The 13,661-nt window shown below is 39.5% G+C and overlaps 2 long non-coding RNA genes across 2 annotated transcripts; one reads left to right on the forward strand and one right to left on the reverse strand.

Moving 5' to 3' along the window:
* Nucleotides 1-391: 391 nt before the first annotated feature.
* Nucleotides 392-2,784, reverse strand: LOC145424293 (uncharacterized). Its single transcript, XR_013905320.1, has 2 exons — nt 2,683-2,784; nt 392-1,565 (listed from the first exon to the last, which is right to left on the reverse strand). It is a non-coding gene; the product is annotated as an uncharacterized LOC145424293 (long non-coding RNA).
* Nucleotides 2,785-10,044: 7,260 nt separating this feature from the next.
* Nucleotides 10,045-13,080, forward strand: LOC113016474 (uncharacterized). The gene is made up of 3 exons (XR_003271252.2): nt 10,045-10,244; nt 10,548-10,686; nt 12,001-13,080. It is a non-coding gene; the product is annotated as an uncharacterized LOC113016474 (long non-coding RNA).
* Nucleotides 13,081-13,661: the final 581 nt, after the last annotated feature.

The raw sequence follows: 13,661 nt of genomic DNA on the forward strand, positions 1-13,661 counted from the left end.
CCGAGTTTTGGACGCAGATTACTCTGTGAGGCTCATGACTACGATAACCTAATGCTCCGACAATCCATCAAGCAGTGCGATGTCGTAGCTTACCAAAGTCGTAGTGCAACATTTTTTGACAGATTTCTGAGCAATGTGTACCACATAAAATCAGTTTGAGGTCAGTAACCACAAACAGAATTCATACATAAGGCGCACTATTGATTTTTTTAGAAAATTAAAGGATTTTTAGAGCGCCTTGTAATGCTGAACATACAGTACTCTGACATACAGAGTGGAGGAGCCAGGAGGTGAAGCAGCAACCTTTGTAAAAAACCTGATTTGTAAACGACCCGCTCTACCTCCTGAGCCTGAGTTTTATTCATCAGCAACAAAATACTAGAACAAATGGTTCAGAAGCAGCAAATAGTTTTTATTGTGTTTGCCTTTTTTGTGCTGTGTTTGTTTATTGTAATTGAGGACAAAATAAGTACATAGTGGATTCTAATTATACAAGAACCACTGAAACTGCAATTTGTCAATACAACAAAAAATCATATAAAATATAAAAACACACAGGGCACTGAGCAAAGACATGTCAACTTGTGAGTCTTGATGTTTGAAGTGTTCAAAGAACATTTTTTTTACACATTTACTCTGTGATCAGACAATAAATCATTTATTAGAAGCAAGCAGGATCCCAGAGTTACCAAAATCACCTTTCACATCATTTTAATACGTAACTGTACATCTGTATTCTGCAGTCATTGCTATTAATATATCAGTATCGATGATAAAAGAACCAAATAACAAAATTTTACTTCTTTGTTTTTTTTTCTTATCAGTAACATTTAATACAGTTTTTTTTTACCTGCATTTGTAGTAAAAATCGTTTAACTGTTTTTCGTACAATATGAGTGGAAATGCAAGTTGAACACTTGCAAAACACGTATGCACTTAAAAGACAGGCTCAAGTAAAAACTTATGATATGGAAGATGTTTCCAGTCACTTCTAGTTAGAGCTGATGCTAAATGTTGCTCTTTTGTTATCTCAGAAATTTATATTTGTGGGTACAGATTTAGAGTCCATGGAAATTTTTCCTGTAGTTGCGTTATTGGATTCAAAAGTCTGTATGTGCTTTACATAGTGCACAGGTAACCTTCCTTCACATCGGACTACAACACTCACGTTACTGAGAAGTCTGCCATTATACTGACAGTTTCTTTTCTTGGCTCCATTATTTAGTTTACATATAACAATACTAAACTTTGCTGTACTCTTTGTAAAGATAGTATTCTTATAAGGTGATCCTTGGCCATTACAAATGGCTTCGACCTGTTTGTCATTACTAAGGATGAACGTGTTTGTGTACTTACAACCGTGGTTAACATCGTAGATCCACTTTTTTTAAAATTTCTGTATCACATTTTTCCGCAGTCATATTAGCATCTACATGTTTTCATATAAACTCTTCATAACGGGTTTCTTGCTGCGGCCATTTGAGTTGGCGATTAGCTAGTTTTGAGCGTCCAGTGTCAAAGAGCAGCACAAGCAGCAAACAGGCAAACAGGATCCTCATTGTTTCCTGGAGAAAGAAATACAGGAACATTTTCCAGAATAAGAATTGAAAGCAGCAAAAATATTGTCACTGGTGGAAATAATCATTTGATCTCCTGCTTAATTTGTAATTTTGCTCCCTTACAAAGAAATGAACAGTCTCTAAAATTTATGGTAGTTTGAGTTTAATGGAGAAAGACAGAACAACCAAAATCCAGGACAAAAAAACATTACATGAAAGTTTTTAATTGATTTGCATGTTATTGATTGAACTATTTGATCCCCTATAACCAAACCAGAATTCTTGCACACAGATTGGATTACAATTAATCAGTTACAGATGCTCCTGATCTCAGTTTATTTTGTGTGAAAAGCACACCTGTCCACAGTATCAGTTTCTTCCATTCCAACTTCTGCACCATCATGGCGAGACCAAAGAGCACTCAAAGGACTTTTTACTGAGGTCTACAGGGACAATACAAGATCATCGACCTTCTTCAGGTCTACAGTCCCCCTGCAACATCTTCCTTTGTTGTGGTGTTCGTGTCGCATATGAACGACATCACAGACATTTGGCCACTTTGCTGTAATGACCCCACGCACATTAGGTGGTACTTGATTGCAATGGAAAACAAGTTGAGTCACATCAAGCTGATCTCAGTATGTACTAATGGAGGACTATAAGGTCACAGATTGGTTTAGTCAGTCTCCAGGCCTCACAGTCACACAGTCAAGAAACTTAAAGGATGTAGAGAGTTTCTGTAAAGAGGAGTGGCCTAAGATCTGTAAACCAAGAGACGTGAGTACTTTTTTTTTATGACCATCTCTTGGCCAGACAAAATATGTAAACATATTCGGTGACCCTTTAAAGTCACATACTGAGACCAAAAGCACGACTCCGTTTTTCTCTTCTCTCTTGCTTCCTACATTTTAAGAGCCACTTTTCACTGATTTACGACCATCACGTAATTTTTCGCAGCTCTCGAAACTTCTATTTTGAAACTGAAACAGCTGTGTTAGCACTGATATTTATAATGAATGTGATCATAAATAGACAACACTTTTGCTAAATGTAATTACTATATTAGAAATTTATCAAGATTGAATTCACACTTCCAAATGAGGATGTATATCTTATTTTTTACCTTACTGATCAGTGTTTGGTTGGTTAACTGCAGGTGTTCGGGCACAAGTCCGTCGTCTGGAAGAGCAGGTGGTGAAGATGACTTCAGTGAATCAAATGCCCTGAAAGTGGAATTAAAGTTCAACTTGATTTGTACATGAATCAATGAAGACAGGCATCTGTCTCGACATGCAGTAATTACATTGCTTATGCATGATTTGCATGCTCACAGAACCCAGATGATGCCAGCATGTTTTGAAGCCCATGTCTGAATGTGAGTATAAGTGTGTCAGGAGAGTAAGTTTCTTTCTTGGAAGTATGCAAAAGCCAACAAATTCTTACCGAATGAGAAGTGAAGCCTGGAGATGAGCAGAGATCAAGTCAAGTGCAGTTCAGACTCGCTGTTATTAAATTCTACCTGAGCAGGTTACAGTTCATCTCAGTTATGGAAGAACAAGTAACATTTGGCTCTGGGAGCTTCAGTTTTTATACATTGCTGTAGCACCACCTTAAGCAATCATTTACATCAATACCTACATCACTAGCCCACCAGTTCTAAGAAACGTCTCTGTTTGTGGTTCAAAACCTAATGTGACACCAATGACCACAACAGCCTGCAGCTGCAGGTTGTCATTCACACCTGGCTTAATGGTAAAGAGGCATATTTGCAGGCAGCTGTTTGAAATTATTTTTATATAAATTAAAAAAAGGTGTCTAAAAAATAGGTAAACAATCAGAATAATTAATTTTTTTAAAATACCGAAAACGCATTTGGCTTAGTTTTTGTTAACTTGGGTGTAATATGTCATGTGTTGTTGTTCAGCTGAAGTCTTCTTCCACACAACATGATGAGTGCCGCCTGCTGCAATCAGAGACAATGTAAAATGCAGCACTGTTAAAACAATAAGATTAACACTGCATTAAAACAAACATTTAGCACATAGAGAGGATTAAACAGATTAAATTGAGTTAATTATTTATAAGGCAGTTGCTACACATTAAAGCTCTGAAACGTCAGATTGGACACATTCAAATGTTAAAGCTTACTCTCTCACAGACTAACAGAAGAGACGTGGAATCACTTTAGTTTGTCTCCAGATACAGTCTGTGCCTCATTCAGTGGAATGGTGCAAAGTTTAAGAGTAAAGACAGAATATAAAAAGAGAATTCAGATATGGCTCCAGTCTGGGACAGATTGGGTCTAAAGCACAAGTTACCATGGCAATATACCCCAGTAAAAAGCAAATCACCTTTGTAGGACATAAAACCCAGAGCTAACCCTTAAGTTACCTGGTTAAGACAAAATTGTGCTTCATTTTCGTGACTATTTACATTGTAGATTCTCACTGAAGGTATCAGAACTATGAATGACACATATATGGAATGATGTAGCAAACCAAAATGTTAAAAATAACTCAAAACATGTTATATGTTAGATTCTTCAAAACAGCCACACTTTGTTGTGATTATTGCTTTGCACACCACCTGAAATGGTTTTCCAAGAGTCTTGATGGAGTTTCCAGAGGTGCTGAGCACTTGTTGACTCTATTGCTTTCACTCTGCGGTCCATCTCATCCCAAACCATCTCAATATGGTTTAGGTCAGGTGACTGTGGAGGCCGGGCCATCTGCCACAGCACTCCATCACTCTCCTTCTTGGTCAGATAGCTCCTACACCGCCTGGCGGTGTCTTTGGGGTCATTGTCCTGTTGGGGGGGAAAAAGACGGTGGTCCAACTAAATGCAAACTTGTTAGGATGGCATGTTGCTGCAGGATGCTGTGGTAGCCATGCTGGTTCGGTGTGACTTCAGTTTTGAACAAATCCAAAACAGTGTCACCAGCAAAGCACCCCCACACCATCACACCTCCCCCTCCATGCTTCATGGTGGGACCCATGCATGTAGAGACCATCAGTTCACCTTGTTTGTATCAGTCAAAGACATGGCAGGTGGAATCAAATCTCAAATTTGGACCCATCAGACCAAAGCATGAATGTCTACCGGTCTAATGTCCATTTCTTGTGTTTCTTGGCCGAAACAAATCTCTTCTGCTTGTTGATCTTCCTTAGTAGTGTTTTCTTAGCTATTTGGCCATAAAGGCCTGATTCACACAGTCTCCTCTGAATAGTTGATGTAGAGATGTGTCTGCTACTGTTTATTGGTCAGATGAACACACTGCTTCTGAGTCCTCTATCTTAATGTTTATTCCCTGTTCACTTTTCTTAGGTGGAGAATGTTTGTCCTACCAGCTTCTTGGTTTTCCCAGTGCTAATCTGGAGGCGGAGCTGCTGGCACCAGTCATCAAAGTCCTCAGTCAGTCTTCTGTACGTCCCGTGGTCCCCATTTACCAGTAATTACTGACTGATCAAATAACTTTTCCAGGAATCATTTATCAAAAGTGTAGGAGAAGTCTATTGTTTATATTGTGATAGAAATGGAGTCAGAACTGTTCCCTGTGACGTACCTATACTGCAAAATTCCCATTCAGACACATAATTATGAGCACTTGTGTACTGAGGGTGGTTGGTAATAGTGATGGGATTTCCGGCTCTTTTTAGAGAACCGGCTCTTTTGGCTCCCAACCGGCTCTTCAGGTTGTTTTGTTGCTTTAATTTATTTATTATTAACAACAATATAAAATTATGGACAAAAGGAATTACTAATGTAAAAAAAGTACTTTTATTTATATATGTTTATATATAAATATTTACGGTGGCCCCTAGAGAAAAAGCACGTACAAACTTGTTACTACCACACACCAAATCTGGTCGTTGGTACTTGCTGGCTTGTGTAGCCACTAGGTAACAAAAGCTCAACACTGCGCCCAGCATCCTGGAGCACTTCTGTTGTGTTTTGTACGTGCTTCGGAGTTTGTACGTGCTTTGTCTCTAGGGTCTAGGGGTCACCGTAAATATACTTTTATTTATTCACTTCACATAAAATGTAATAAATAAATCATATAATACAAAAAACAACTATTTACATTTCAACTTTTAACTATTTAAATTTTCAGCTTTTTCCTTTTAAACAAATTTAAAGTGAAACAACACAAAACACTGCAAACCACAACACAATTAAATATAAATTTCAATATGAAAACAAAAAGAACATGCATATTCTCTGTCATATACAGTGGGGCAAAAAAGTATTTAGTCAGCCACCGATTGTGCAAGTTCCCCCACCTAAAATGATGACAGAGGTCAGTAATTTGCACCAGAGGTACACTTCAACTGTGAGAGACAGAATGTGAAAAAAAAATCCATGAATCCACATGGTAGGATTTGTAAAGAATTTATTCGTGAATCAGGGTGGAAAATAAGTATTTGGTCAATAACAAAAATACAACTCAATACTTTGTAACATAACCTTTGTTGGAAATAACAGAGGTCAAACGTTTACTATAGGTCTTTACCAGGTTTGCACACACAGTAGCTGGTATTTTGGCCCATTCCTCCATGCAGATCTTCTCGAGAGCAGTGATGTTTTGGGGCTGTCGCCGAGCAACACGGACTTTCAACTCCCGCCACAGATTTTCTATGGGGTTGAGGTCTGGAGACTGGCTAGGCCACTCCAGGACTTTCAAATGCTTCTTACGGAGCCACTCCTTTGTTGCCCGGGCGGTGTGTTTTGGATCATTGTCATGTTGGAAGACCCAGCCTCGTTTCATCTTCAAAGTTCCCACTGATGGAAGGAGGTTTTGGCTCAAAATCTCACGATACATGGCCCCATTCATTCTGTCCTTAACACGGATCAGTCGTCCTGTCCCCTTGGCAGAAAAACAGCCCCATAGCATGATGTTTCCACCCCCATGCTTCACAGTAGGTATGGTGTTCTTGGGATGCAACTCAGTATTCTTCTTCCTCCAAACACGACGAGTTGAGTTTATACCAAAAAGTTCTACTTTGGTTTCATCTGACCACATGACATTCTCCCAATCCTCTGCTGTATCATCCATGTGCTCTCTGGCAAACTTCAGACGGGCCTGGACATGCACTGGCTTCAGCAGCGGGACACGTCTGGCACTGCGGGATTTGATTCCCTGCCGTTGTAGTGTGTTACTGATGGTGACCTTTGTTACTTTGGTCCCAGCTCTCTGCAGGTCATTCACCAGGTCCCCCCGTGTGGTTCTGGGATCTTTGCTCACCGTTCTCATGATCATTTTGACCCCACGGGATGAGATCTTGCGTGGAGCCCCAGATCGTGGGAGATTATCAGTGGTCTTGTATGTCTTCCATTTTCTGATGATTGCTCCCACAGTTGATTTTTTCACACCAAGCTGCTTGCCTATTGTAGATTCACTCTTCCCAGTCTGGTGCAGGTCTACAATACTTTTCCTGGTGTCCTTCGAAAGCTCTTTGGTCTTGGCCATGGCGGGGTTTGGAGTCTGACTGTTTGAGACTGTGGACAGGTGTCTTTTATACAGATGATGAGTTCAAACAGGTGCCATTCATACAGGTAACGAGTGGGGGACAGAAAAGCTTCTTACAGAAGACGTTACAGGTCTGTGAGAGCCAGAGATTTTCCTTGTTTGAGGTGAACAAATACTTATTTTCCACCCTGATTTACGAATAAATTCTTTACAAATCCTACCATGTGAATTCATGGATTTTTTTTTCACATTCTGTCTCTCACAGTTGAAGTGTACCTCTGGTGCAAATTACTGACCTCTGTCATCATTTTAAGTGGGGGAACTTGCACAATCGGTGGCTGACTAAATACTTTTTTGCCCCACTGTAAGCAACAGACAGCTGTGAAAGTAAGATATTCAAATTCACTGAGCCAAAGACGCAGCTACAGAACTCATGACTCAAGAGTTTGCAAAATATATCCTTTCAAGAAACAAAGTTAAAAATGAGCTTATTGTTCATTATGATAGCGAGCGATATTCCACAGGGCATTGACAGATCCAAACCACTTCACACTTCACACACTTTAGAATTAATCCTGAACAGCTCACCACAACATTGTTTTCTCCACGGGATCTGCACACAGGAAAATAAATAATGATGGGACATACTGAACATTTGTGGAGAAATCCAGTACGTTTTTTATGAAGCACGTATCAAGGCTTGCTTATTTAAGAGTGAGTAATGTCTCTGATAAGAAAATTATTAGAGTCTTGCTGTTTCAGAAAGTGGTTTGAGTGCTGGTGTGATTAATGACCATATACAGTGGTCCCTCGTTTATCGCAGGAGTCACTGATAGATGAAATCCATGAAGTAGCCAACTTTATTTTTTACAATTATTATAGATGTTTTAAGGCTGTAAAACCCCTCACTACACACTTTATACACTTTTCCCAGGCAGGCATGAACATTTTCACACTTTTCTCTCTTGTTTGAACACTCTCAAAGTCTTGTAGAAAAATAAGTCCAGTGTTATAGAAGGAAACCAAAGGCACCCGCCGGTGACGATGTTTTGTCGACATTGTTGTGTTTGTTGGGGAGAAAACTTACAAACATACAGTACAGCACGTCAGAGTCACACTGCTAGCGATCGAAGCTTTATGTAAATTTGACCAGCTGAACGCATTCTGTACTGTACAGGAGACACAACACGAGATTGATTGACAATGGTCTAATTGTCTACAGCCAGTCAGGACGCAGAATACAATGCACTTAAAAAAATAAATAAAAAATGCAACAAAAAAGAAAAAATCAGCGAAACAGTGAGGGACCACTGTATGTGCTATTGGATCCCTGCAAAATTCTTCTGCTCATGTTGGAGATTCACCTTTTTCACCTCTTTTTGTGTGTTGTGCCAAACAACTGGGGTACAACAACACCTAATCTATATAATCTAAGCAGAGGTGCATCTATCCAAATCTTTACAGGCTTTCTGTGGGATACCCTTAAACCCCTGCCTACTTAGTACCACGTGAAAGGGTTTTTCTCCAGAGATGGAGAGGTTATTACCAAAAAGAGAAACCGGCTGAGCCAAGGCACAGCGGAAAAAATATTATTTTTAATTAAACTTTATTTTTATAGAACCAAATCACAAATGTGCTTTATATTGTACGATAAAACCCTACAGTAATACAAGGACAACAGAAGACCCAACAATTATATGAACCCCTATGAGCAAGTAGGGTGACACACAAGCAGGTAGGGATGGCATTCTCAATATCACTTATCAATATGATTCTCTTATTGATTCTTATTGGGTTGTAACTGGCTCCACGTTGAGATCTACAACCATCTCTAAGCAGCATATTAAAGGCATTACATTCATGCAGATGAATTGCATGCTGTGGGTCAAATGTTTGTGCATGTTGGAGGCATCGCCCGTTCTTATAGAGTTCAATACTGGGGAAACATGAACCTAGTCAAAAAAGTAATGCATTACACAGAACAGTGTTCTTAAAAGTATTGCAATGCATTATTTACTCATTACATCTGTCATTTTTTACAGTGTGGTATGTTGGAGCAGCAGTTTATCGGCAGCTGAGAGGAAGAGGTTGGATAAACTCATCAGGAAGGCCAGCTCTGTTCTGGGATGCACCCTGGACCCAGTGCAGGTGGTGGGAGACAGAAGGACTCTGGCCAAAATAACATCTCTGATGGACAGAGTCTCCCACCCCATGCATGTAGATGTTGCTGAACTGCAGAGCTCCTTCAGTGAGAGACTGCTGCATCCTAGATGCATGAAGGAGCGTTTCCGCAGGTCCTTCCTCCCTGCAGCTGTCAGACTGTACAATCAGAACTGCTCCCAACAAACATAGATGTTTACATCAATGCTGTAACTGCAATAAGTTAGTTAATTAACCAATTCGCACTACAACCTGGTTTGCCTCTTACCTGTAATTATTTTTATTTAATAACTGTACAGTACTCTCTGTTTATAGTAACCATTGTCCTTAATGTAAATATGTAAGAAAAATTGTGTATGTTTCTGTTCTGTGTCCTGTGTCCTGTTTGTTTGTATATTTGTCTTTTTGGCTGCTGTTACAACCAAATTTCCCCTTGTGGGACAATTAAAGGATTATTCTATTTTATTCTACTTTTGTGTTACTCTGTAAAATAGCTGAAACACATTGTCACATTATAACCAGTAACAGTATAAACCTTAGGAAACAGTCCCACACACCAACACAAATCCCGGTCCTAATGAGGACACACATATGAACTTTCTCTTAGTATTTAGGTATGAACACAATGTAACAATGAAAGCCAGCCTTTAAAGCGATCGCCACAGTGATTCTACTTTGGAAACACGAACAGGTAGAAATGGAGGCGTCAAGCCTGATCGTTCAACCTGATTGTTTGGCCTGCAAATATGCAAGAAAACTTTTTTTTTCATAAAACAGTAGAAAAGCCAGCTATGAGTGACAAACTACATTTGCGTGATGCTGTGGTCATGTTGCATTAAGTTTCTGAAACACAAACAGAGAAGTGGTACATTTTCTTAGAACTGGTGCACTGGTGATGTAGGTGATAATTTAAATGATTACATAAGGCGGTGCTGCTGAAATGTATAAAAATCAAAGTGGCAAGAACCAAGTGTTCTTTGTTCCAGTTTGACTGACTTGAACGTAACAGCGTGTCTCAGCTACACTCTGCTCATCTCGAGTCTTCGCTCCTCATTTGGTAAGAATGTTTTGTTTGTACAATAAAAATATTTAATTCTCAACAGGCTCATGTTCTACTCCTCCAAGGAAGTATAACAACCCTCGCTCCTGCCACACTTTACCTACTTTTACAATCCAGACACGGGCTTAAAAACATGCTGACATTATCTGGGTTCTGTGAGCACACAAATCCTGCATAAGCTACCTGCATGTACAGTTTGAGACCAGTCTTTATGTTAGATAATCTTTCATTTTCATTCACACTGACTATCAGATGTTGCCTATTCAGTCATGTATTTGATTTATTGTAATCTTTCGCCAGCTTCAGAGCCTTTCACCTGCTGCTCCACACGACCCACTTGTGCCTGAACCGCTGCAGGTTAACCAACCAACCAACCAACCAACCAACCAACCAACCAACCAACAACCACTCATTCACTCATCAGTGAAGCAAAAATAAGGTAATCTCATGCTGGATGCCTTTTAGTGCAGCAAAGGTCGTGAGGTTCTTGAGTTGAGTTTTATTCGTTTTCAGATGTGCAGTACAGATTTGTTATTACAGACCAAGCCACAATACACGAGGAGATGTGAGGAAAGCTTCCAGCGTTTACATTTATGATGATTTCATGTCCGAGTCGACGTTTAAGTTCTTGCAAATTGTTTCATTGTGTGATGTAAAGATTTCTGGCTGGCGATCAGTTTGTGAAAAGACAAAATCAAAATTCTAATGTGTCTCACTATAAGACATTTAGATTCAACAGCAATTTAAGACTCGGCCCCTTAGTTCCAGTAAAAGATACTCTTAATGCTTCTACACACCAAAACACTTATGATACGTTCATGCTCCATAGTCTGTGGGAACAGTTTGGGGATGGCCCCTTCCTGTTCCAACGTCACTGCACACCAGTGCACAAAACAAGATCCATAAAGACATGGATGAGCGAGTTTGGCCTGCACAGAGTCCTGATCTCAACCTGAAAGAACTGCTCATAAATAGAGCAGAGACTGCAAGTTAATGTGTGAGATCAGTGGCTGACCTCATAAATTCCCCATACACTCCTAAACGCTGTGGAAAGCATTTACAGGGAGGTCGACATCATATGGATTAAAAATAGGATGTAATTCAAGTTTATATGTGTGTGTGAAAGCAGAGGAACAGAATCTTTTGGCAACATAGTGTATGTAACAGTAGAATATGAATGAAGGGGAAGGAGTGTATGAGAAGTCCCTGAGCACCCAAAGACAAAAGCAAAGTAACTAAGCAATCATTCAGCAGCTGATCCGACGCTTCTTGCTGGGCTTGAAGCCAGAATAGGAGCAGGCTCAACAGGAGAGGGCTGGGTGATAGTTGAAGCCTCTGCTTCCTGTTAGATTTGTATTGTTGGATTGTCATTTATGCTTAGAAATATATATTTATATATGCTTAGAAGTATATATTCATTTGTAGATTGAAAGAATGTCTCATCCTAGGAGGTCTGTAACAACTCTGTGTAGCATGAAGAGGGGGGTGCGTTCACTCCTCTTCAGAGAGACACTTGGCTCCAGGCAGGTCTCCCTCATGCATGAGTAACACAAAGAACTTTGCCTACTTGTGTCTTGATTTTTGCTGTGTAGTAAACTGTGGTTTATGCTACAAGCCTATCACTTCCCATTCTACTTTAGGAACTACAAGTTAGCATGTAGACTCAAATTTATTACATATTTGTTGCAATAATTTGTGCTTTTTCTGGATAAAATTCTCAATCAGAATATTGTTTCTGTTTTTTCTTCACCAGGTAATAATGAGGATCCTGTTTATCTGTTTGCTGCTCATTGCCACTGAGAGTTCAACGCTTGAAGAAACCCGCTATGGCAAGTTTAGAAGACAGCACATAAACGCCAAGATGACTGCAATGGATTGTGATACGGTTATAAGAAGGAAACAGATCTACAATGTTGACAACAGCTGTAAAGATACCAACACGTTCATCCTTGATAATCCAAGTGAGATCAAAAACATTTGTGTTGAGGGAAAATTTGATGAAACACTTCAAATGACAAAAAGTCACAAGAAGTTCAAAGTTGTTAAGTGTGAACTAAGGAAGGAGGGAGCCAGAAAACCCAGATGCCAGTATACTGGTAATCTCCTCACTAACAGATATGTTGCAGTTGATTGTGAAAATAATTTACCTGTACACTTTGCAAGAGACATTCTGGTCTTAGACGGCTAACAACTAGTGTTAAGTATGTTCAGGAAAGCCCCTAATATTATTTTTTCTTTTCTCTTTGGTGGAAGCAAAACTTAGCTGTGAAGACTGTTAACCTGTAGCTAAACACACAATGAATTTGAATCTCTCTAAAACTGCAAAGTAATCACAGAACATCGAACGATTCCTGAAGCTCGTGTTGCTTTGAGTTTGTGGTCCAAAGCATTAACATGTCGTAACAGTAACATGCTGCCACTTGTTCAGTGATTCTGTCATCAGCCATGGCTGGCTTGTGACGCAGTGCCAAAGGTGACTGTGTTTCTGTGATACTTTTACAGTCTGGACGATGTCAATGACTAGTCTCATGATCACACACATTTCACTGAACACACATGAGCTGTTTCTCTGTCAGTCACAGCAGGAGGAAGACTGTCGCTTTTTTGTCTTTTTACCTTTGACTCTGTCATTTCTTTTGGAGCTTAGTAAACAACCTGAACACGCGTTAGCCACTTTTTAATTTCTTTCTTTGTTTTTAGCAGCATTCCAGGGCTGTGTGCTGCCCAGCAATTTTGTTTTTCAAAGCATGTTTCTTGTGTTTGAGCAATAAAAAAAGTTACTAAAAAAACCATCTGGTTACACGTCATTTTTCTTTATACTACCTGAGCTGGTACATAATAAATACAACAATAAATACTGTACCTTCTACAACACGACTTGTGTAGATGAGTTAGTAATATCTCTCCCGAGCTTGCAGAATTAACTAAATTAAACCACATCCCACTTTTAAAGACAGTAGAAGGCGACCTGGCTAGATGGATTTCTCTACCCATATCACTCATGGGAAGGGTCGCCGCTATAAAAATGATGGTCTTGCCAAAAATAAACTATTTATTTTCAATGATCCTAAATAAGCCATCACAAGATTGGTTCAGATCTCTAGACTCGTATATTTCTAAATTCCTTTGGAAAGATAAATCCCCACGTATCAGCTTAAAAACACTACAAAGGACCAAGGATAAAGGAGGATTAGATCTGCCTAACTTTAATCACTACTTTTTAGCCAACAGGCTTCAGTTCATCTCTAGATGGTTTAAACACATCTTCTTAGATGAAACCTGGATAGATGTAGAACAGGCACTATGTAATAACCTAGAGATCTCAGACCTACCATTTATCAGCTCAAACATCAAACGACATGAATGCTTTAAAAGCATCAATATCAGCTCTTCTCTGACAGCATGGTGGGAGTT

Source organism: Astatotilapia calliptera, chromosome 23 (genome assembly GCF_964374335.1).
Source record: "Astatotilapia calliptera chromosome 23, fAstCal68.1, whole genome shotgun sequence".
In the NCBI taxonomy this organism is placed as follows: Eukaryota; Metazoa; Chordata; class Actinopteri; order Cichliformes; family Cichlidae; genus Astatotilapia; species Astatotilapia calliptera.